This window comes from Dromiciops gliroides, chromosome 2, assembly GCF_019393635.1.
Source record: "Dromiciops gliroides isolate mDroGli1 chromosome 2, mDroGli1.pri, whole genome shotgun sequence".
Lineage (NCBI taxonomy): Eukaryota > Metazoa > Chordata > Mammalia > Microbiotheria > Microbiotheriidae > Dromiciops > Dromiciops gliroides.
The window spans coordinates 513,850,189-513,876,496 of NC_057862.1; the positions used below are offsets into that span (position 1 = coordinate 513,850,189).

General features: G+C 34.2%; 1 protein-coding gene and 1 pseudogene across 1 annotated transcript in view; both read right to left on the reverse strand.

Moving 5' to 3' along the window:
• CSMD1 (CUB and Sushi multiple domains 1) overlaps positions 1–26,308 on the reverse strand; it is a 2,580,735-nt gene that overhangs the window by 1,899,112 nt on the left and 655,315 nt on the right.
• LOC122741875 lies at positions 3,154–3,513 on the reverse strand (annotated as a pseudogene).

The window sequence follows — 26,308 nt, forward strand, 5'->3', positions numbered from 1 at the left end:
TTGCTCATCACAATAATCCTGCGTGATAAGTTATAGTATCCCTCATGTGATGTTATATTATTATCCTAATTTTACAATTGAGAAAAATGAGACAAACAAAGGTCAACTGACTTTCCCAGGGGTACATAGCTAGAAAGTAACTGAGACTTAATTTGAAATTAGGACTTGTCTAATTCCAGACCTAGGGCCATATCTAAAATACCACCAGCTGTCTTGTAGAATAGATTCAAAAGAATAATGTATAGAGGTCAGGCTTCAGGCAAATGTTAGAACAGATGTTCTCTAAAGCCCCTTCCAGCTTTATGATGCTATGGTTTTAGCTTTCTTTTATTGTCTGCTGAATTATCCACCAAGGGGTCCACAATGTGTGCTCAATGAATGAATGAATGAGCTAGGAAAAAAGTTAGGGAAGAAAGAGGAACAAGGGTAGCAGTAAGAAATCAATTTTGTTGTCAATGAATAAATATAGTTAATGTCACTCTGAACATGTTCCTGTCTTTCTATCTTTTTCTAGTTGTATCCCTGATGTCCTGTAGAATCTCATTAGCTGTATCTTTTACTGAAAGAAAAGCAATTCCCTTCTCACATCTAGCTATCAGGGTAAATGACAGAGCACACCTGCCAGAGATGAATGATTGTTAGGTAAGTGAGAAATGATTTGTGGCATTCCTTCTATTTTCTATGTACATGTTCATTCTGAAGAAAACATGAGATTCTGAATTGAACAAGTTTATTTCTGCTTCCATCTCTCCTGAAATTACTAGGATGAATTGCATTTGGAAACATCCAAAATATTTTGTTGTGCTACACCAACCAAGATACCCAAATCACTGTCAGAAATATAACAACCCTGAATACTATAAGCAGTGATGTTTAAAGGGAAGAAAACAAATAAAAAACAATTCTCAGGGAAATTCTAAGCTGTACAAAGGGTCTATGTAGATAGAGTTAAGGTTATGATTTAATAGTAATGCATATCACTGTTAAACATATTTATTCCTTGATGCCCAGGATTTTTATATACATACAAATCACACTGTTCTACATTATTAAAAGAGTAATAATGAAATAGATTTTAAAATTTGGTTTAGTTAAATGTAATTCACATTTGATTACGTTTTGTCCACATGAAATCAGATGGTTATAAGACAGAGCTAAAAGGGGCATTTGAGACCATCCAAGTCCCATGTTCTGATTTACAGATGAAGAAAGAAAGGGATGGAGAGATTAACTAGATTGTCCAAATTCACTCTTATAGTAAGTGGCAGTGCCAAGATTTGAACTCATGTTTTCTGAAACTAAATCCAGCAACCATTCCACATCATGACAGTATCATAGACAAGGGAATGATTCTAATTACACTGAAACACTAAAAAGCAAACAAAACAACAAAACAACAACACACACACACAGACAACCTAGACTTCCAAACTTCAATCAATGGTTTTCCTGTTTCAAACATAGTTTTCCTATTTTAAACATAGATTAATATTAAAATGCAAATACTCAACTTTACTTTGTATAATGTGTGTATATAAATATAAACAAACAAATAAATAAGCAAATAATTAAATGAATAAATAAGTAAATGTGTGTGTATATGTACATACATATATATATACATATATATATCTTTGACTCATTAGTACATATGGCAATAAAAATTACCCTTGCCTAAGTTTACATAGTAGAAGATTCTGCATATGAAGTAAAATATCCTATTTAATAAAAATATGAAAAAATAGTAAAAATAGAATTTTAAATAAAAAAATCAAATGATAAGCTCAATATTAAAATTAAGAAATCCTACATAGAATCACTGTTGCATGTTATGCCACATATTGAGCTCAAAGTAGACTATAACCTCATTTATCTACTAAGAAGAATCGATAACTCTGAGGAATTAAAAATGGATGATACAAATTTGGGAACACTAGTTCCCTTATAGAAGTAGAAGCCAAATTTTAGAATGTTTACCCCAAGTTTAAAGGCTTAACTTTAAAGTGTAATGATTGTCAAAATCTCTCTCTCTCTCTCTCTCTTTCTTTCTCTCCCTATATATAAGTATCACAATATGTGGTGTATATATTATTAGAGATTTGTATATATATAGTGTTAGTATTATACTATAGTACTAGAGATTATATATACATGTACATGTACAGGTACTATATACATGTGCATGCATGTGCAATGCACACACACAATACACATGCATTCATGCATATGCATACATACATATACATTTTGATGGTCATGTCAATACACCTAAAGCAACTTTATATTTCATGATATTCATAAAAAAACATAAGCAATCAATCAACAAGCACTTATTATATATTGATTATCTGACAGGGCAACTGTACTATACACTGGGAATACAAAAGCAAAAAAAAAAAATAGAATCTATTAGTCTGCCCTTGAGATGTTTATATTTCAGCAGGGAAGACAATATAAGAAGGGGAATTAGTTATCTTAGTGCCTTACAAATCGGTGGGATTGACAAGGCTTACCATATGGTAACATAATATTTCAAATATTTAAATTTTAATTAAGTGTTTAAATATTCAAATGGTAAATTTTACTAACTAGGGCCTAAGCTCAGTTGTCAATTTTTTCCATTCTTTCCATTTTGATGCTTTGGCATGTAACCTCAACAGTCCTGTCCTAGTTTCTGGCTCTTGGTTGTTGAATCATTGTTTACAGTTTCTATGACATTTTTCATATATTACTTAAAACCTCAGGTCCTTCAATGAGAAATCATAAATGCTTGATTTAAAGTGATCAATGTTTAATTAATGTATCAATTTTTGATTTCAAGATAAAGCGTTATTTAGATTGAAGCTGATAAAAACTCAGCTTCAGATATAAATAAGGTAAACACTGGTTTCTTCATCAAATCCTCATTTACTGGAACTATGATTCCTTGTATTGTGAAAGAAGTACATTTAAGAAATTGTATTGTATGCAGTAAGAACTTATTACTTACTTTATGTGGTGTGTTGTAACGTCATTATACTTATAAATGGTATAGGCTAATCTGGATTAATTTATCTATAGACTATAAAATGAGACCTTTTGAAGTAGACTAATATTTTTCTTAAAGTCCAATAAGTTTATTTTTGAAAATGTACACAAAAATGTTGAACCATTTCATGCATCTTCAGTAGCTGGAGCATCTCCACCCTTGGTGTTCCTGGTATATATCACTTGTGCTCTGTGTTTGGAAATTAGCTTTTACTAAGCAGTTCCTGGAGGGCTGCCCAGGCTAGAGAACCCTGAAATCTTCAGTCTTTCTGAGCCTACTGCAGGGGTGATAAGTTTATAGTTGGGGACCTCCTTGTAGAGTTTGTCATATGTTGCTTTGTCAAACAGAACCAGATTGTTGAGCTTGTCTCGCACTTTTCCCTTGGACCACTTCTTCTTAGCTTTGCCCCTAGACTTGTTCATGGGGTCCTTGTCCTTCTTGGCTGACTTGCTGGCATCTTTCTTCTTATCATCCTTAGGCGGCATGGTGAGGCTCCAGGAACTCCTGCTGCTGCCACCTCCAAGGTAAGATGTTGGACAGAAAGCACACTAATACATTTTTGAGATTGACAACCTAAGTGGTAATTGTGGCCTTCCAAAATCAATTTGTTAGTGCCATTGTTAGAAAAAGATCATTTGGACAGATATAAGTGAACCTTGGGAAGGAAGTATTTTAGTTATATGTATCATTTAGAAAATTATTAGATTATAAGGTAGTATCTTTTACATAAAACAAATATAATTCCAATCTGCACAGAAATTATTGACACAGAAAAATGTTCTAAGAAACCACAAATCCTACTGGAAAGAAGTTAATGGAAACTTAATATTGAAAGTAGCATCCACTAGCCATGGTGATGTTTGATAGAGGGGCCCTTCACGTTCAATATTTATTTAATTGACTGCTGAATCTGAAGTCCATGGATATATTACAAGGACAATTCCTGCCTTTTAGGTCTCTCCTTCTCTTGATTTCAAGGTGAAATTATGACTTTCTGAGATCTGGAGGGATGGTACAGGGCCACGGCTTCCCATCTTTTGGCCAGCAAAGACACGCTTGGCCTTCTGGGAATGTGTGAGATTGAGACAAATTTTTGTATCCTTTTCTTTGGTACAAGTACTTTTGAGAACTCAAATAGAGCTGGTGTATTCCCAAAGCACACAAGAAAACCAGTATCAGTTACCAGAGCAGTTGTAATAACAATACCAAAAGTGACAGTCCTTGAGATAGAAGCAGACTGGTGCAGGAGAGTCATCTAAGTGCCCACTTTGTGTTGAGAAGCATATTTTCAGTGGAAATAATAGAAAATAGCTAGGGAGCATCCCTATCACAAATGTAACAGGTGATTTGTGTATCTCAAATAATCTTTTTATTCTATAATTTTTCATTGAATAACTTTGTCTTTATGTATATGACTAAAATTGGCTGCCCTATAACTTGTTCATGTTTGTATTCTGGGTACCTTTTTCTCCCACTTTTTTGACTCACCCACCTCCTCCCAACAGTTTACTCTCTCTTTTCTGGGGAGGACCCTGTAGACTTAAGTCAAAAATTAGAATTGATCCCACGAATCTGAGATATGGGTAGAACTGAATCATCAGATGCCAAGTTCCTTGCTTGATACAAGCAAGCCCACAGAAATGAACCCTGGGCAGCCTCTGAGGATAGTTAAATGAAAAGAATTTGTGAAGGTCAACAGTCCCTGAGGCCTCAGATTGGTGTTGCCTTTTGAGCCACTATACTATAGAAATATCAGATTACTTTACAAAAGATTTTATACTCTGTTGCATTATTTTCTGATTTGTTTTGATGTTTGATTACTTCATTATCAAATGGTAGAGATGGAATAGTAGGATGGTAGAGGTGGAAGGAACCTGGAATATTAGCCAGTTCAAATCCTTAACGATAAAGAAATTGAAGCATTGAAAAGAGAAGTGGCTTGATCCAATTATTTATTAAAGGATTGGGACTTGGATCTTGAGGTCAGAATTGTAAAGTTGTTTTCTCTTTCATCTATACCATCTCAGCCTTTCCTTGGTTTAAAACATTACTTAATTCTCTCCCTAGGGATTAGGGATTAGACCCAAGATTTCACTGGTATTATATCCCTGCTTCACAGGCAGCTAGGTGACAGTGATTAGACTTCATGCCAGGCATGGAATCAGAAAGATTCATCTTCTTGAGTTCAAATCCAGCTTCAGATTCTTACTATCTGTGTGACCCTATGTAAGATACTTAATTCTTTGCCTCAGTTTGCTCATCTGTTAAATGAACTGGAGAAGGAAATGGTAAACCATTCCAGTATTTTTGTCAAAAAAACCCCAAATAGGGTCATGAAGAATCAGACATGACTGAAATAACTAAATGACAAAATTTCAGCTTCAGATGTAGAATAGTAGTATTTATTTGGTTGAGCAATGTATGATTGTTTATACTTATTAAATTAAAATAGCATAATCTAGGATGTGTTGAATAATAAATACATTATTTTACTTCATGTATTGCCATGAACAAATAATCCAACACCATGTGACCACCCAAGAGCTGACAAGACTCTCCATATTTAACTAAACTGGTCCTCAAGAAAGCAGATTCAGTCTGTTGCTAGGACCACACTCAAAGCCCCAGGGATATCTTGACCCTATGAGAGCATCAGAATTATGGTAAAGTCATGACTCTGCTTGTTAAAATAATAAAAGTATAATAATTTATTAATAATTATTATCATTATTAGACCAAGATCCATTGTAAATGTTTTGATACTAGACAATTTTATTCATGAATGTAACATTTCTCCAATTATAGTGAAACCAGTTCAAATATTTTAGATCAATATTTATTTATTTGTTTTGAACTTTGTTGTATAAAAGAGTAACTTCATAAATATAGGTAGATCCCAGTTTGGTAAATCCTTTCACTCATGCAGAATGGCAACCCAGCTATAACTTATGAGTCTGAACGTTGACTGGAAGTATTCAGATGTTAAGGATTTTCATACAAGGATCATCAATACACATACATGCATACACATATGTTTATAGATATACATAAACACATACATGCATACACATATGTTTATAGATATACATAAACACATACACATGCCATATGCATATGGCACATGAAAGGCACATATATGCATATACACATATGCATCTATATATATATGCATATATTCACACACACACATGCATGAATGTCAGAACTTGAGCTCATATCTTCCTGGCTCAAAGGTACTACTTAACCCTGTCTTATTTGATTTTTTTTTTTACTTTATTTTATTCAAAAGATTTAGAACTAGAAGATATTTCAGAGTTCTAGTTGCATTCCCTCATAGAAAGGATAAGAAAACCCAGACTACAATGGCATAATTTAATGTTTATCACCCACAACCTTGCTATATTTAATAAAAGTCTAGTCTAAACCATGTACAAATGCATTAAACATTGTTTTTTGTTAGGCCCTATTTATTCATGAGCAAAACAAAACAACACTGTTCATGTTCAGTTGTCCTCTTTTAACGCAAGTACAAGTTACATGCTGTACAGCAGAGTAGTATTGTCATCAACTACATAAAACAAAAACCCAGGATGACCTCTCATTAGTAATTACTGTCCATGTGTATGTTGAGGTATGTATTTTTTTCTCTCATAAGCCTTTTCATTAACAACTAGAAGACAGTTGACAAAATGGTTGTACCTTTACATTATGGAAGTAGTAAATAATATTTTAACCTGTGACAAACTACTTGGGCTCTTATTGTTTCATCCAATGCATTAGCTATCCCTTCCAGCCTTGTCTCATTGTAGCAGCCTTCAAATTGGGTTTCCTGTCTCAAATATATCCCCACTCTCATTCCCTATTCATCTGCCAAAGTCATTTTCCTAAAGTGTAGGTATAACTATGTCATCCTTCTGCTCAAGAAATGCCTGTGGTTCCCTATTACCTCACGACCCAAATATTGTCTTTTGTTTGGAATTTAATTTTCTTCGTAATCTATCCCCTTAGAGCTTTTCCAGTTTTTTACATTTTACTCCCTCACACATTCTCTATGAACCAAGTAGATTTGGCTCACTTGCTGTACTCCTACTTGCTATATAACTGATGCACACTACACTTCATCACTCATGTCTATGCTTTTGAGATGGTTGTCCTCTATGTCCAGAATATTCTCCTTCCCAATCTCTGCCTCTCAGTTTCCCTGGATTCTTTTAAGACTCAGCTTAAACATGACCTTCAGTAGGCTCCTTTTCCCCATCTTCCAGCTGCTAACATTTTCTCCTCTGAGATTACTTTTCACATATTCTCTGTGTATGTGTATGAATAGATCATATATAAAATATATAAATATGTAAAGAATAGATAGATAGATAGATAGATGATAGATCTTATATACACCTAGATATTTACATGTTTTCTTTCTCATTGGAATGTGGAGTCCTTGAGAATGAAGATTTTATTTTGCTTTTTCTTTGTATAGCTGGTACTAAGGAAAGTGCCTGTAACATTAAGCACTTAATAAATATTTGCTGACTTGAATTTCATTGTAAACCTAGGTACTACAGAGTGTCTGGAACATAAGTGTTTGATCAATGCTTGTTGTGTGAATAACTGGCTGTCTATAACCTGCAGATTTGATAAGAATGTTAACTATGGGGGGCAGCTAGGTGGCGCAGTGGATAGAGCGCCGTCCCTGGAGTCAGGAGTACCTGAGTTCAAATCCAGCCTCAGACGCTTGACACTTATTATCTGTGTGACCCTGGGCAAGTCACTTAACCCAAATGCCTCACTTAAAAAAAAAATGTTAACTATGCCTTCATCCAAATCACTTTTGACTGGCACAGAGTCAAAGGCAGCTATCTAGGACATTCCACTGCAGAACGCTTTCCAAAAACATTAATGGCTAATGAGTTTTACTTTTGAACTAATTCCTTAACAGTTTTCTAGAATTAGATCTCTTGTTCTACTTATTAATAAAAATAATATTAAATCCTGTTCTAAAATCTAGGTAAATGTTTATAATCATTACTCTGATGTTCCAGTTTAACAACTTTAACTTTAGTAACCCAAACAAACAAAAAGAACAAGTGAAATGAACTTAGTTTGGAACAAATTGTTCTTGATTAAATCATGGTAATTGTCTGTTTCTATTGCTTCTATGGATTCAGGGAACCCTCTGGATCAAGTCTTTGAATTTGAAATCTATGCCACTATGATCATTATGTTTACATAGGACAGTTCTCTAACCATAAAACTTAGATAAAGGATTTCAAAGTTTAAAAAGTGCTTTGTGAATATTATGTCATCCAGTAGTCACCCTCCTCCCTGAAAAAAAAAAGTGAGGTAAATACTAGACTAATTTTATATCCATTTTTACAAATGAAAAAATAGAGGCTCATGGAGGTATAGACAATACACATTATCATATACCTCAAAAGTGTTAGAGACTTGATTTCAACCCAGTCCCTATGTCCAGAAGTAAAGCAAGAGGAAAATGAAAAAGTACAAATGTGTTTGTCATAAGGAATCATTTTATTTATGTGTGTGTGTGTGTGTGTGTGTGTGTGTGTGTGTGTATGTATGTTAATGCCAGTTCTTTTAGGAAGCCCTTTGCAAAGCCAGTTTTAAATGCATCCTGGTTTACTTCAGTTATTGTTTGTTTGTTTGTTTTTAAGAGTTTATCTAAATTTTCAAAATCCAGTCCTTGGTCCTACAAAACAAACAAACAAACAACACTTTAAAAATAAGTAATCTCACTCTAATCTTGGACTGGACATCTGGTGTGCTTTTTCTATCTATGATGTATGTGGTTATTCTTTCCTCATATAACTTTCAGGAGGATTCTTCTGTATCTTAAATTCAGATGGATTGCTACATATAAAGAAAATTAAAAAAAAATTAAAGCTTAAAAAAAGAAGTAAATATTCATTTGGCTTCAATTTTTAACCATATGTTTGTTTTCATCTATCAATCTATTAATCAATCTATCTATCTAACAACTATCTATCTATCTATCATTTATCAGAATGAACTAGCTCATTCCTTATCTGTAACTGTTTCCTTTCAGGTTACTCATGTTCAAATAGGTTCATAAGAATTATCCCAAGAAAGAACATTGCAGATATTTATTCTAATAACTTAATTTGAAAGCCAAGTCAATAAACTGAGTCCCATAAGGGGAAGTGATTTGACCTAGATCACAGAGGTAAACAAAATCTAAACCTGAATCTGCTAATGACTAAGTTTAGATGATCACATTAAAAGAAAGGGCAGGGACTGGGATTCATTCAGTCCAATAGCATTCAAGCCATGTTGTTTACATGTCTTCATTTGATTGACTTTTTGAAGAAAAGGAATGAGCTTCCTATACCAAAGCCAGTTGTTGGAGAATGAGTTGAAAGAATAAGGACAAAAGCCACACTCAGTAGTCCCAAGAAACCGTAGAAACAGTCACTGACTGCTTAGAAGCAATCAGCAGCAGACAGATCAATGGGGTGGCTGAATTTGAGCCAAAACTTTGTGTTTCTCATGAGATAAATATACCAAGCTATTGACGGCCAGCAGGATCTGGAAGCAGAGGCTAAGGCCATTAGTCAAAGCAGGCACTCACTATAATCAGTGTAAAATGAATTATATTTTGATCTCTTTATCCACATTCATCCTTAGAAGTCACACTACAATTCACATCTCAATTTTTCGAATATGAAAGTTTGTATATTCCATGCAAAGATGTGTGACAGTGAAGGGGAAGACAGTGATAAACATAATGAGAACCAGGTAAATTAGGACTTCATTTTAGATATGTGGTATGTTCAATTCAATCCAGGAAGAACTTATTCTTTTTGAGCAGCAATAAAAGGAACCATAGTAAATGCAAAGGTTTATTTTAGATTACTTGAGTTTTAGCCTATAAGGTCTTATACCTTATCACCTACATTGTTTCATGTGGAGGCATCAAAAAAATCTTCCCTAATTAGAAATGAATTCCTTTATATTGAAGCTTTTAAAATGAAAATGCTTGCATATTAATCATTTATCAGGGAAGTTCAGTTTAGGGAACACTCAGTATTGGTATTCTCATATACTTTCATAGATTTAGAATTGGAGGGGACTTCAGAGGCTATCTTGTCTGAGTCCCTCATTTCATACATGTGGAACTTGAGGACAGAAACTTTAATTGATGTTGTTTAAGATTGCATGGCTACGGGGCAGCTAGGTGGCGCAGTGGATAGAGCACCGGCCCTGGAGTCAGGAGTACCTGAGTTCAAATCCGGCCTCAGATGCTTGACACTTACTAGCTGTGTGACCCTGGGCAAGTCACTTAACCCCAATTGCCTCACCAAAAACCAAACCAAAACAAAACAAAAAAAGATTGCCTGGCTACTATGAGTGACAGAGCCAGGAGTAGAAACTGGATTCTTCATACTCAAAGGCCAGAGTTCTTTCCCTCTATATTATACCACTTCTATTTGATTGCATTTTTGTTTCTAAGACTAACATATTGCAGTTGACAGTTTCTTCTCCCAGAGGTATTTATGGTTCTTTTTACTATAAAATTTTCCTTACATCATTTAGACTGAATTTGTAAAGTATTATCCAATGCTTTGGAATTTTGTCACAAATAAAATATAACAAAAATCTATGTTTCTGTGAAGCAGTTTCATTTAGATAGAGCTTGTAGATCATTCTCCTTAGAGGCCTACACAGTAAAAGGACTGTGATTATATTCAGATGTATCATTGTCCATATCACAGTTACCATATAGTTTATTTTCTCCAAAATCATCAAATGAATACCATGGTGTTATGGAGGTTTAAGAAACTTGAGACATTCCTATTTGCTCTATAGAAAAATTTGTTCCTGAGAGATTTCACTTTCCATTAGAAAATGCTCTCTAATAAAAGTGTCATTTTTTTTAAAAAAAGAATTTTCTCCATGAAAATCTATTCTAAACAACTTTTCTAAGAATTATTCAACTAAATAACTTTCTTTCATTAATGAAATAAGTCAATTTGGGAATATTGTTGTACAGTCACCCAGAGACTGTGATATGCTACTTGAAATAGATATCTAAACAGATTTTCCCCCCAAGCATATTATAACATCCTCCTGACATGATTTTGTTATGACAATAGTAATAGCAATATTTTATAAATTACATTAAAACATCAACATTGTTTTCTAGCACATCACTGTGATAATAAAGATGCAGTCCCAGATTATCCTAATCCTTTTTCAGTCTTTCCTTAAGACCAATCCATCTTTTGCACTGAGATTCACATCCATAAATTGCTTTTTACATTCACAATGTGTTAGTAATATTTTAAATGTCAAAATCTCTTTACGTCTTTTTTCCCCCACTATGCCTCTTGACCATGTTTAGATTTTAGGTAAACCCTGACAACTTCTGTGATAACTCTGTGCTCTCTCAAGTGAATGTTGTTATTTTATTCATTCATCTATCTATCTATCTATCTATCTATCTATCTATCTATCTATCTATCTATCTATCTATCCATTCGTCCATCCGTCCGTTCGTTCATTCATTCATTCATTCATTTATTTTTCACTTATTTATTTATTTGGTTGGTTGGTTTTGCTGCACAATGAAGGTTAAGTGACTTGTCCAAGGTCACACAGCTAGTAAGTGTTAAGTGTCTGGGGCCGATTTTGAATTCAGGTCTTCCTGAATTGAGGCCTGGTGTTTTATCCACTGTGCCACTTAGCTCCCCCAAATGATCTTTTTTAAAATTAGCTTTTCTCATATATCTAGTGAAGCATTTGATATTGACCTCTATGAAGAACATTGTTCTTGGATGAATCTTTTCAACTCCTTGATCTCCATTTTCTAATATGTAAAATGAGAGGATGGAAATAAATAATCTTTAATGTTTTTTTCTGACTCTAAGATTCAGTGATGTTCAAGACTATTGTGAAAAGGATTCATAGAGGTTTGTCAGATAGGAGACACACTGGAATAACTATTAGAAAAGAGAATTCATCTTCAATTGCTGTTTGATTACCAATCTTGTGCCTAGAAATACCCAAACAACAATAAAATAATTAAGTTGAGCTTATTATATGCCTTCGTACATTGTGTCAATGTCACTGGAAAAATTTTTGCCTCCCTGTTACCCATGATCACACCATAGAAGCAATAAACTACCCCTTTTAAATAAGGTTCTCAATTCCAGGGTAGTGAATAGTGCATAAGAGTCCTACCTGCCCTCTTTTCATACGGGGTGAGACAGGTTGAGTTTGAAAAGAGTTTTACTTGACTATTATCTTGTGGGGGGTGACACAAGCATCTTTCTAGTCATTCATGTTTTCTATGTTGCTGTCCTTTTTGATTACTGGGTGAGGGAAACATTAATCACCCTATTTAATCAATTAACAAGTTTTACTATATCTATGTTCACAATACCTTTTTCAACTGTCGCCTTTTCTTCATTCTTTTAACCAGACTTTTCCCAAAGCCATTTGTGAAAAGGGAGTAGAGTATGCATTCTGTAACAGGAATATGGTAACGTAATAAGAGAAAGCACTAGTTTTATTGGGTTTGGATGGGATTTGAATAATGGCACAGGGCCAGCTATTTATAGTGAGTTATTTGACGTTATGTTTACTCATCAATGAAAACACAGAGCAGAGTTCTAGAACTGAGTATATTAAAAGGGGATGGCAGTGAGATGGGAGGGCAAGCTTGGGCAAGTACCTGGAAATCAGACCCAGAGGGTCGACAAATGTCCAGGCAATCTCTACCTTTCTTGTACATAGTTGGATAGGACGTGAACTATGATCCACGTTCATCATTAATAATTTATGATCTGCCACCTCTGGACACAAAGGAGGAAAGTTTGCTTTATCAATAATTCAGTGATCACCATTACTCACTATAGTAAGCAGAGCTCTGATGTCTTTCAGTATCATTTTCCTTTACAGCACTAAAGCTATTATATCAATTATTCTACTACATTTGTTTATTTTGCAACACTTGGATGGATGAACTAAAAATTTATTAAGTACCAACCATATGCCATACACTGTACTAAGTGCTTTACAACTACTATCTTATTTGACCATCACAGCCACTTTCTAAGGTGTATGCTAGCCCTATTCCCATTTTACAGTTGCAGGAGACAAAAGTTAAGTGACTTGCCCAAGGTCACAGAGCTAGTAAGTTTCTGAGGCCAGATTTGAACTCATGTTTTCCTAAATCTAGGTCTTCTATCTACTGCTGCACCTACCTTTGGTTCACACAGTTCCTGCCAAGTTTCCCTGAATTCTTTATACTTTATTTTCTTATGTTGTAATAATATTCCATTATATTAAAATTCTTTAATTTGTTCCATTGTTGCCCAATTGATAGGTATCTGTTTTGTGTCTTTTTCAGCTGCTACAAAGAATATTGATAGAAATGATCATATATATACACACATACATACATACACACATATATACATATACACATGTATATATATACACACATCTATATACATTCATATACATACATACACACATATCTATCTATCTATCTATCTCTCTATCTCTCTCTCTCTATCTATCTATCTATCTATCTATCTATCTATCTATCTATCTATCTATTTATCTATCATCTATCTATCTGGAAGCCAAGCAGCATGAAATTGTAGCTAGAGAACTGTCTTTAAAGATAGGAAGACCTGGGGTTCAGTTCCAATTCTCACACACTCACTGTGTGATCTTGTGCAATTCACTTGACCTCTTAGTGCTCTAGGCAACTCTGTAAAACAAACATTGCAGAAAAGATTATGGCCTTCACTGCTAGAGGGGGGATTTCCTTATCCATCATGACTTCTATATAACAAGTAAAACACTGGTCCAATGCCATCAATATATATATATATATATATATATATATATATATATATATATATATATATATATATATATATATATATATATAGTGTATGTGTGTATATGTATACATACATACATACATACATACATCAAGGATAAGGTTAGAGACTGGGTAGGTAACTCCTGAATGAAGTTCCCCATATAAATGCAATTTGGAATGTTCTCTGTAACTTAGAATTTTAAGATTTACCTATACTGTGGCTACCACATTTAGTATCTATAAGAGATAGAATTTGAAAACATGTCTTACTTTTATGAGGCTAGCTTTACTTTCACATTTCAAAGCAAGAGTAGAGATATCAGAAAGGGACTATAAACTACACAAGGGAATGGATTGACAAAAAGGTAGGGATTTGGAGATTTTATCATAGGATCTTAGATTTAGAATAGGAAGACACCAGAGGCTATCTAATTATACACCCTTACTTTAGAGATAAGGAGAGTGAAGTTCATCTGAAATGACTTTTGTCACAGATCTAAAATATATCAAAGGAAGGATTTGAACTCAAGATTTCCTGACTCTAAGTCCAGTACTCTAATATGTCATTTGGGCCTTCCTCAGTTTTCTCATTAATAAAATAAGGAGGTTAGATCATATGTTTTTTGAGGTCCATGTAAAACTTGATAATCTATGACTTCGTCAACATGGTCCACAACTCATTAGGAATTCAATGACATCTTTGGAACACAAGACTCTACTAGAACAACACTTTATGAAAGCATGCTTTGTAGAGATTCTATGCATTTTAAAGATGACAACTATTACCTTTTTTTTCTTTATATCCCCAGCAGTTAGCACAGACTTTTACATTGAACACCCTTAATAAATGCCTATTAAGCGACATCCTTACTGAGTAAGAAATGCTTTTACATATTAAGCACTAAATATAGGCTATTCTCCTATGTCCCCCTTCCCAGCTTATTGAAAAAAAGGCTCAGGGTTAAGTCAAGTATTTACAGAGACAAAAAAAGTTTCCATAAAACATTGTTCTTTTGCTTTTAAAACTGTATATTTTGTTGCTTATATGGCTAAGTCCTTACTGCCCTGTCCCTCCATCAAAAATGGTAAAAGGCTGCCATTTAAAAAAATTAGTCATTACTACTGGTAGTTAGTTTGATTACAATTTATTCTGTAGTTTATTTTATTCAGGGAAGAGATAGAGGATTGGATAAAATTTTCATCCTTTCCTAAAGGAATATAAAACTTCCACCTTGTAGAATATGAATAAGGTAATTTGATTACAGACAATCAGGTGGCCCAGTAGATAGAGCATTATACCTGGAAACAGGAAGATGAGTTCTAATCAAACCTCAGATACTTCCTAGCTATATTACACTGGACAATTCATTTAGCTTCTTTCTGTCTCAGTTTCTTTATATATAAAATGTAGATAATAATAGCATATAACTTCCAGAGTTGTAAGGAGAAAACGAGATAATATCTTTAAAGTTCTTTGAAAACCTTAAAGTATTAAATAATAGTTACTACTACTACTATTACAACAATGACAATGATGAAGTCTACTCCTACTCCTACTACTACTACTAATAGTGGTATAGTATTTTTTTAAAAAAAGGTACTGCTAATCAATTAACTGTGAGTGCTAGAAATGTCAGATACCTGTACTTTAAAAAAAAATTCAAAAAATCAAGATATTAATGAAAAAGAAGCCTGATGCATTTAATGTTTAGAAAGTGAAATATGGCAGAAGCTGTACAAAAGGCCACTTAGGAATGTTTGGCCTGAGGGCTGGGCAAATCAATTCATCTCCCTGGACCTCAGTTTCCTCCTCTGAAAAATGAAGGGAATAGAATAAATAACCACTAAAAACAATTTCAGCTCTAAATCTATGCTCTATCACTTTGACATTTGCAAATAAGTATTACAATTTTCCATTATACAGAATGTCTTCTGGGGTTTGCCTCATCATCAGCAAAGGGAAACTTCTTGATTTACTTTTGGATTTGTAATGAAATTAACTATTAAATCCTGGACAGATGTGAGCTCAGTTCTCTCATCTGTTAAATGAGGGGTCTGGACTAGATTTATTCATTTATCCATGCATCGGTATAACAATCCTTCATTAATTGCCCACTCTGTGCAAAGCACTGTGGCATGCACTGGGATAGATAGAGATATAATTAATATATGATCTCTCCTTTCATGCAATTGACAATCTAGGAGGAAGAAGAAGTGTTTTATGAGTATTTACATACTCATAAGACTAAGAGATAGAAGGGAAATCAGATCAATATCCACCTTGCTCATATCATATATGAAAAAATGACTTTTAGGGAGGTGAATTGTAATAATTTTATTTTGAGATGAGGAGACTGAAGCCACAAAAGGCTGATTGGCTGATTCAAAGTCTTAAAGCTAATAACAAGTAGAAAAGTGTCCAAGGTCATACAAATGTGAATCCAGGCAGAGTTTCAGGATCCAGATATCACATTTTCCCCCTCCTCTATCACAATTGCCTCTCTTCCTCCTAGACTGGAAAGATTTTGAGCTACCTTGTGAAGCAGATGTGTCTTTGATTTCCTCTTACACTCCCTTCAGAGCTGTTTTTTTTTCTCTCCTCATCTGACCCCTCCTTCTAGGAGATACTAATTGTCCCTCTGATCCCCACTTACATTCAAATCCTCTTTCTTTGAAGGGTCTGATAAACTTCTTTATAGATTACATCTTCCCAAGAGGATTTGTATTTTTATATATGAGGAAGACTTATTTATGGGAGACACATTAGATTAGTCCTACCCAAACTGCTTTGTTTTCATTTTCTATATTGTTTGCACAATTTGGCATAGTAGATGGAATGCTATTCTTGAAGTCTAAAAGACCTGTGTTCAAAATACCACCTCTTGCCTAAACTGGATTTTTGAGTCTAGTCAAGTCACATGAAATGTTAAGAATATAATTTGTGGAGAAGCTCCTATGAAAAATATCTCTCTGCACAGTTGTATAGCCTTAGTAGCTTAAAATCCTGAATTTCAATGAATTAAGTCCACTTTTATATTGTACTTTTAAGATTTGTAATTTTACCTGTCTCTGTGGATTTTCAGAGTTGTAGCATAAAAAAAAAATGATCACACTGTGAGGAATTTAATTAGCATGGTACTTGAATGAAAGACTTTCAGTGCATCACCTGTCCTATACACTAGACATTTCTAAGTTGGCCTAAGCTGACAGGATTTGTGTTTCTTCACTATGACCCTTAGTAACTAACACTGGATCACCTGAATCTTCTGTTGGGACATTGAAAGGTGACTTTAGTTCAAATGAGATAGATTCATTCTTCAGTTTAGAATAAAGAATAAGAAACTATAAATGCATAGAGTTGCATTTCAAAATCTATCCCTTATAGAAATAGGATTCTAGTGTGAATTAAGCCTTTTAACCCCGTCTCAGCTTATGAATGGGGACAATTAACTATTATTTTAAATTAAAAAATTTTTTTTTGAAATGCACTTTGCTCTAAGGCTTCATTTTGTCAACACAAAAGTTATATTGTCAATATTTCTTCCTTGAAGTGAAATGAATGTTTTATTAAATTATATATGCAATTCTTGAAACGTATTGACCAGGTTCCCACCATGATCCTAAGGTAGTATATTTCAGATAGTTTTATAGATTATTATGACCCAATGTTCTTTCCCCAAAGGAGTATAACACAACACATCATGGAATGACTAATTATAGAACATTCATTCAGAGTTTGCCACTCTGAAGCTTTCCTTGAGAATTTCTTTTTAAAGAAATCTTGCTCTTCTGCAGAAAACTAAATGGCATGAGTGATCAAGATTCTTAAATAGGAAAGATTTTGTAAATTAAAAAAAAATAGACATGGAGGTGGGAAGGGAGAGGGAGGACTTACCCAAGGTCATATAGACAATAGGAAACAATGATATAATTCATAATTAGTCCTCTATCTCCAAGTCTTATGCTCTTTCTACCTTAACTTGTGTCTTTAAAGAACTTTTAGTCCCAAATCTGGGTATTTGTGTTTATATGTATATGAGGGAAGGTAGAAGTGTGAATAAAATATACATAAATAACTAATTAAAATTAAAGAGAGAGGTATACAAAGGCATACAAAAAATTTGAGGAGGGAATACATGGAAGAATTAACACATGAATTGAGCATGGGAATCAGAAAGAAGGCTGTCAAGAAAGGGAATGAGTGTAAAGAGGATGGCTGTCATTTCAGGCACAGGTAGTATGATGTACAAAGACAGAGCAGAGTTTAATTAGAGTAAAGCACAGGTATGATTGGTACATAGACTATGTGAATGGGAGAACTGTAAGATAATCATGGAAAAGTAGGTTAGTGCTAGGTTATGGAGGGCATTGAATAGCAGAATAAAATAGCCAGAAATTCTCATGAGATATTAAGCTTTCAGGATAGTCAATGTATGTATTTCACCTTCACTTCCATTTTTAAAAAAATCTTATAAATTTACATAGAATTCCAAAAATAACTGAATAAAGATGAGTCTGTAAACACAAATGTTTTCAATGAAGAACTCAATTGGTATTAATCCAAAAACAAAACAAAAAACATCTAAAAGGTGTTGGGGAGGGGGCAGCTGGGTGGCGCAGTGGATAAAGCCCCAGCCTTGGATTCAGAAGGACCTGAATTCAAATCCGGCCTCAGACACTTGACACTAGCTGTGTGACCCTGGGCAAGTCACTTAACCCTCATTGCCCTGCAAAACCAAACCAAACCAAAACAAACAAACAAACAAACAAAAGGTGTTGGGGGAGGATGTTAGTGTATTTCTTCTTGCTATATCTTTGAAGTAAATATCTCTTTGTAATTGCAACCCAATTTTAAGTAGTTAAATGGAAGTGAGGCAACAGTTCTTGACTCCTATCAATGAAGGGGACCCCAAATGGTATGGGATAGAGATGATGGTAACAGTAAAAGATAATAAACAACTGCAAACCTTTCAGGGTACCCTAAAATCCCATGGGCCACTGTAGCATCCTGGTTCTAAGAGAGGCAACTAGAGCATTAACACTACATTAGAAGAGCTACATATTTTAATATTGACACCTAAGTGCATTTCTTCAACCTCAGATATAATTTCTTAGGATAAAGGCCTAAGGTATCCACTCCATCAGGCTGTTAAGTGTTTTCTTATGCAGGGAAACCCCAAAGTATTGGTATAGTTTTAAGATTCAATAACTAAAATAAACTTTACTAGCTTAAAATTGCACTGACTCTGACGATTTCCTCTTACACTCTTTTCAAAGCTGTTTTTTTCCCCTCTTCATATCTAAATACTTTACACCCTAATGAGGACATTATATACTCAGAGGTATATAATAATTGACATTTAAGGTTTGAAAAAAAATCTGATACATAATAATTAATTTGATTCTTGGTGAGAACATAGAGAAATAGGCATTATAGGTATTCTTATTCCATTTTACTGAGAGGAAAGTGAAACTTAGAGACTAATGAGCTGTGTATAGTTACCCAGCTGATAAATATTGAAGTCTGGATTTGAACCCATTATTTCCCCTGACTCCTAATTTAGTGAACTTTCATCTATTTCATGCTGTGTATTTATTCCTATTGGAATTTTATAAAAAAAAGAAATTATTTTGTTGGTATACCAGTGAGGAAAGTCCATTTACCAAGTCTGATGGATAATAATCTTACCTCTTACAGTCTTGTATGTTCTTTTTGTTTTTGTTTTTTTTTTCAGGGCAATGGGGGTTAAGTGACTTGCCCGGGGTCACACAGCTAGTAAGTGTCAAGTGTCTGAGGCCAGATTTGAACTCAGGTACTCCTGAATCCAGGGCTGGTGCTTTATCCACTGCGCCACCTAGCTGTCCCTTGTATGTTCTTTTGACAATATTGAGTCTTAAAATATATTTATTGTTCCAGATAAAAATCCTACCTTCTAAAGGAAAACTTTCTATATCCCCCTGAATTTCAGTGCCTTTTCTCTCTTGACAATTTCCTATTTATCCTGTATCTAGCTTATTTGTACATAGTTGTTTGCATGTTTGATCCCCTAATGTATGAGGAGTTTCTCAAGAGCAGAGCACAGCTTTTGCCTTTCTTTCTTTCTTTCTTTCTTTCTTTCTTTCTTTCTTTCTTTCTTTCTTTCTTTCTTTCTTTCTTTCTTTCTTTTTTTCTTTCTTTCTTTTTTTCTTTCTTTCTTTCTTTCTTTCTTTCTTTCTTTCTTTCTTTCTTTCTTTCTTTCTTTCTTTCTTTTTTTCTTTCTTTCTTTTTTTCTTTCTTTCTTCTTTCTTTTCTTTTTTTTTCTTTCTATCTCCAGCACTTAGCACAGTGCCTGCCACGTTGTAGGTACTTAATGCATTTGTCATCTGATTAACTAAATTGTTTTTAACCTGAACTCCCTTGACATTTAGGTTCACTCAGAATTCACAAATGGGAAACAACAATATTTTTTCTTGAAATATTAACCAGAATCCAGGGAGTATAAGTTATCACTCATCCCTCTTCACCTGCTATTACCTTCATTGCCAAAATTATGTCCTATCTAGTTTATATAAACCTATAAATATGAATCTTAGCTTTTCAGGCTAAATTTTAAGATCCAATAAGACAGGAATTGTTTATATTTTGTCATCTTAGGAAATGTACCTAGCACAAAGCAGAGGAGACCCAAAATAACGGTGAGTTGATTGATTAAGCTAGCTGACAAAAGTGCGTACTTGACTTTCGGATGTAACTTACAGGAGAATAGTCTGGTTCTGCAAATGCAAATGAATAATCATAGAATCACTGAATTTTAGAATTGGATGAGACTTTCAGAGATCATCTAGATCATGGACTCTTAACCTGATCTACATGGACCCCATGGAGATCCTGGATACATTTCAGGGGGTTTGTTTCTGAAATTAGATGGGGAAAACAAATCTTTATTTTCACTAACTACTGAAAAACAGCATTTCTATCAATTATTTAAGAGCATTATACTTAGAGGGGTTCCACAGGTTATACCAGATTGACAAAGGCATCTGTGTGTGATACATGTAAGATAAAGAACTTTGATCTATTTCAATCCTTTTCTTTTACAGATGAAGAATATCATACTCCAAAAGGTTAAATAGCTTTTCTAGTATCGTTCAGTGTTAAACCTAGGACTAGGATCCCACCTCCCTCTTTCCTCAGTTCAGATCTTTTCCCACTGCAGGACAAAACTTAATGAGAGGCAAAGTAGAAGTTGCTGGAGTGATCAAGTTGGATCCATTCTTAAGATGCTGGAGTTTAAATGCAAAAGACACAGCTGCCATGCAGTCTCTTAGTTATTGCCTGTAGTCAGTGACATAATACAAAAGTCCACGTTTGATTCACTCATTTCCTTTTTCCTCTCTAACCCAACAGGAGTTGGTGGGAGCCCTGCAGTGGCACATTGTACATAATCACTCGCCTATCATTTTATACCCACATTATCCCATCAAGGAGTTAGTATTTACTTAGAGCTCCCAGAGCCTGAACCACTTACACAAACTCTTGTAGCCTTAAAACTCAATTGAGATTACCTACAATTACCTGCAAATATTTAGCTACAAATGGAACTATTCAAATTAACTGCCCTCATTTGCAAAGCTTCTTAAAGATCAAAGAAGCTTGCTCATTATTCAAAAACTATTCTTAAAAAAAAAGCAAAAAAAGAAAAACAAGTAAAGAATGTCTTATATTAGTCTATATGCTATCCTTTCTTAAGGGCATTGGGTAAAGTGTCTGAAGCATTGTACAATTAAGCACTGAATATGCATGTATTTCTGGCTTTAGTCAAGTTTCCTTACATTTTGTGTTTTGTAATTTATTTACTTGAAGTAAAAAAAAAAATCACTTGGTTTGATCTTCTCACCATTCCTGAATAGATTATATTTTGACATGTTGCCCTAGCTCTGCAAAACTATTAATTATACTAGTTTTCTAATAAAAATTATGTAGCAAACATTATTGTATATGATGCATGGCACAACAAGCTAGTGGCACAGCAGAACAGTGGCAAAACCCACCTGCACCAGTCAAGAGGTCAGGTTGCCAGCTGGAGGGCCACCCACAGGAGAGGCACGACCAGGCCTACTGATCCCAGCATGCTCTGACAGGAAGTCCGGGACGGTGAAAAATCTATAAGCCATAGAGGCCTCAGTGTAGAGAGCCAGTGACACAGCCCCTATATCCCAGCACAAGAAGCTTGAAACAGTGACCCTGGTACCCCCAGAGGATACCTCAACTTTAAAAAAATAAAATAAAATAAAAATAACCTGCAGTATGAGTAAGAAACAAAAAAGAGCTCTCACCATTGAGAGCTTCTGTATTTACAGGGAAGAGGCAAAGAAAAACTCAGATGAGGACAATACTCCCAAATTGCCTACTTCTGAAGCCTCAAGAGGGAAGATGAATTGGTCTCAAGAACAAAAAAGGCTTCTTGGAAGAGCTCAAAAAGGATTTTAAAAATCAATTGAGAGGGGGCAGCCAGGTGGCACAGTGGATAGAGCACCGGCCCTGGAGTCAGGAGTACCTGGGTTCAAATCCAGCCTCAGACACTTAACACTTACTAGCTGTATGACCCTGGGCAAGTCACTTAACCCCAATTACCTCACTAAAAAAAAATCAATTTAGAGAAATAAAAGCAACACAAGAAAATTATGAAAAAATAATCAGCAGCTTGGAAAAGGAAGCACAAATATTGAATGAAGAAAACAATTCCTTAAAAAATTCATCTGGCCAAATGGAAAAAAAGGTGAATAATCTCATTGAAGAAAACAATGCCTTAAAAAATTAAAATTGGACAGTTAGAAGATAGTGAATCCATGAGAAACCAGGAATCAGTGAAGCAGAATCAATAGAATGAAAAAAAAAATAGAAGAAAATGTGAAATACCTCATTGGCAAGACAACTGATCTTGAAAATAGATCCAGGAGAGACAATTTGAGAATCATTGAACTGTCTGAAAGCCATGATAAGAAAAAGAGTCTAGACACTATATTCCAGGAAATTGTTAAGGAGAATTGCCTTGATATTATAGAATCAGAGGATGAAATTGTCATTGAAAGAGTACACCGATCACCTCCTGAAAGAGACCCCAAAAGGAAAACTTTAAGGAATATTGTAGTCAAATTCCAGAATTATCAGGTGAAGGAGAAAATACTCCAAGCAGCCAGAGAGAAGCAATTTAAATATCATGGAGCCATGGTCAGGATTGCTCAGGACCTAACAGCTTCAACATTAAAGTATTACAAGGCTTGGAATATTATATTCTGGAAGGCAAAGGAGCTTGGACTGCAGCCAAGAATCTATTACCCAGGAAAACTGAGCATTTTCTTTCAGGGGAAAAGATGGACATTCAATGACACTGGGAACTTTCAAGGTTTCCTGATGAAAAGACCAGAACTGAATAGAAAATTTGATCTTAACATACAAGACTCAAGAGAAGTTTAAAAAGGTAAACGGGGAAAAAAGTTACACAATTAGGTTAAACTGTTTACATCCCTACACGGGAAGATAATACTTATAACTCTTGAGAACTGTGTATGTATTTGGGAAGACATAAGGATCATACATAGAGGGTACATATATAAATTCTCTTTGATGTGATGACATAAAGGAAATTAAGGAGTTAAAAAGGGACTCTATAGGGAGAAGAGGAAAGGGGAGGTGCAATGGGGTGAATTACTTCATATGAAGAGGTGAAAAAAATCCTATTACAATAGAGGGAAAGAAGGATAAAATAATTTAAGAATTATTGGACTACATGGACACCAATAAAAAAAGAGCCAAGATAAAAAATTGCAAGAAATTATCAAGGTAAATTTCCATGATATAATAGAATCAGAGGGTAAAATAGGAAATGAAAGAATCCACCAATCACCACCTGAAAGAGAGCCTCAAATAAAAACTCACAGGGTATTATACCCAAATTTCAGACTTGATACCCAGGTCAAGGAGAGAATACTGCATTTATTATATTTAGTATTGTATATATTTTATAATATTTAATTTCTTAAAATAATAACTATCTAAAACCAAGACCAAACTTTATTTGCAATGATGAAAAACTCAATGCCTTCCAATAAGATCAAGGGTGAATTAATGTTGTTGATTATCACTACTATTCAATTTTGTACTAGAAATGCTAGCAATAGCAATAGTACAAGAAAAAGAAATTGAAAACATAAAAATAGACAACAAGGAAACAAAAATATCACTATAAATGATAGACAATCTTAAATCTTAAAGAATTAACTAAAAAAAAAACCAGCTCAAACAATAGCTTTAGTAAAGTTGTAGGATATATAATAAACCTACATAAATCATCAGCATTTTCATACTACCAACAAAACCCAGAAGAGATAGAAAGAACAGTTGCATTTAAAATAACTGCAGACAAAATAAAATCCTTGGGGGTCTATCTGCCAAATCAAACCCAGGGATTATATAAACACAATTACATAATACATTTCACACAAATAAAATTAGGTCTTAATAACTGGGGAAATATTAATTGATCATGGGTAGGTTGAACTATTATAATAAAAATGAAAATTCTACCTGTTAGTTTACCTATTCAGGGCCATACCAATCAATCTACCAAAAACTTTTTTATAGCGCTATAAAAAATAGTAACAAAGTTCATCTGGAAAAACAAAAGGTTAAGAACATCAAGGGAATCAATGAAAAAGAAATGTAAAAAAGGATTCCTAGCAGTTCTAGATTATAAACTATTTTATAAAGTGGTAATTCTCCAAAAAAAAATCTATTAGTTGCTTGGAAATAAATTGCCAGATCATTGGAACAGACTGGGTACATAATACATGGTAGTAAATGATATAGTGATCTGTTTGACAAACCCAAATATCCAAGCTTTTGGCCTCAAGAACTCACAATTTAACATAAATTGCTGGAAAAACTGGAAAGCATTAGTTTGGCAGAAACTAGGCATAGACCAACCTCTCAAATAATATTCCAAAATAAAGTAAAAATAGATAAATGATTTAGACATAAAGGGTGAGATTATAAGCAAATTAGCAGAGCTTCGAAAAATATACCTGTAAGTTCTATGGATAAAAAAAGAATTTGTGACCAGATGAGAGATAGAGACCATCATGGGAATAAAAGTAAGTTTTGATTGCATAAAATTAAGGAATTTTTGCATAAATAAAACTAATAGCCAAAATTAGAAGGAAAACGGGAAAAAAAATTTGTAGCAGATTTCTCTGATAAAGGCCTCATTTCTTTTTCTTTTTAGAGGCAATTGGGATTGAGTGACTTGCCCAGAGTCACATAGCTAGTAAGTATCTAAATGCAGATTTATACTCAGGTCCTCCTTTATTTCAGGACCAGTACTCTATTCACTGTACCACCCAGCTGCCCCAATAATTAAGGCTATAACACCTGGCAATCCCAGGTGGTCTCCCATCCAAGTACAAATCTGGCCCAAGCTAATTTAGCTTCCAAGATCAGCTGAAATCCAGTGAATTCAGGGTGGTATAGCTGAAATTCCTTAAATACATAAGGAACTGAGCCAAATTTATTAAAAAATAAGGCCCATTCCACATTTAATAAACTATTAAGGGATATGAGTAGGCAAATTTTAGAAGAAATCAAAGCTTTCAATAGTCACATAAAAATGCTCTAAATCACTACTGAATTAAAACAACTCTGAGATACCACCTTAAACCTATCAGATTGGCTATCATCACAGAAAAGGAAAATGGAAAATGCTGGAGGGAATGTGGGAAAAATTGGGACACTAATGCAATATTGCTAGAGTTGTGAACCAATCCAATAATTCTGGAGAAGCATTTGGAACTGTGCCCAAAGGGCTATAAAACTGTGCATACACTTTGACCCAAGAATTCTTCTAGAAGGTCTGTATTTCAAAGATAGAAAAGAAAAGGGAAGAGGACTTATTTGTACAAAAATATTTTAACAGGGGTTTTTTTTTTGTAGTAGCAGAGAATTGGAAATAGAGGGGATGCCCATCAATTGAGGAAGGGCTGGACAAGTTGTAGTATATAATTGTGATGGAATTCCATTGTGATATAAGTAATGATGAGCTGGATGGTTTCAGAAAAGCCTAGATTTGTGAGAACTGATACAAATTGAAGTAAGCAGAAGTAGAATATTGGACACACTAAGAGCAATATTATAATGAAAGACATAGTTCCTCTCTTCAAGACAATGATTTAAGATAAATCCAAAGGGCACATGATGAAAAGTTATCTACCTCCAGATGGAGAATCAATGAAGTCTGAATGTAAATTAAAGAATACTTAAAATTTATTTTTCTTGTGTGTTTTTTTCCCCATGTCTGTTTTCTTTTTCATGGAGATAGGTTTTGCATGACTTTACTTGTGTTATCAGTATCTGATTGTTTGCCTTT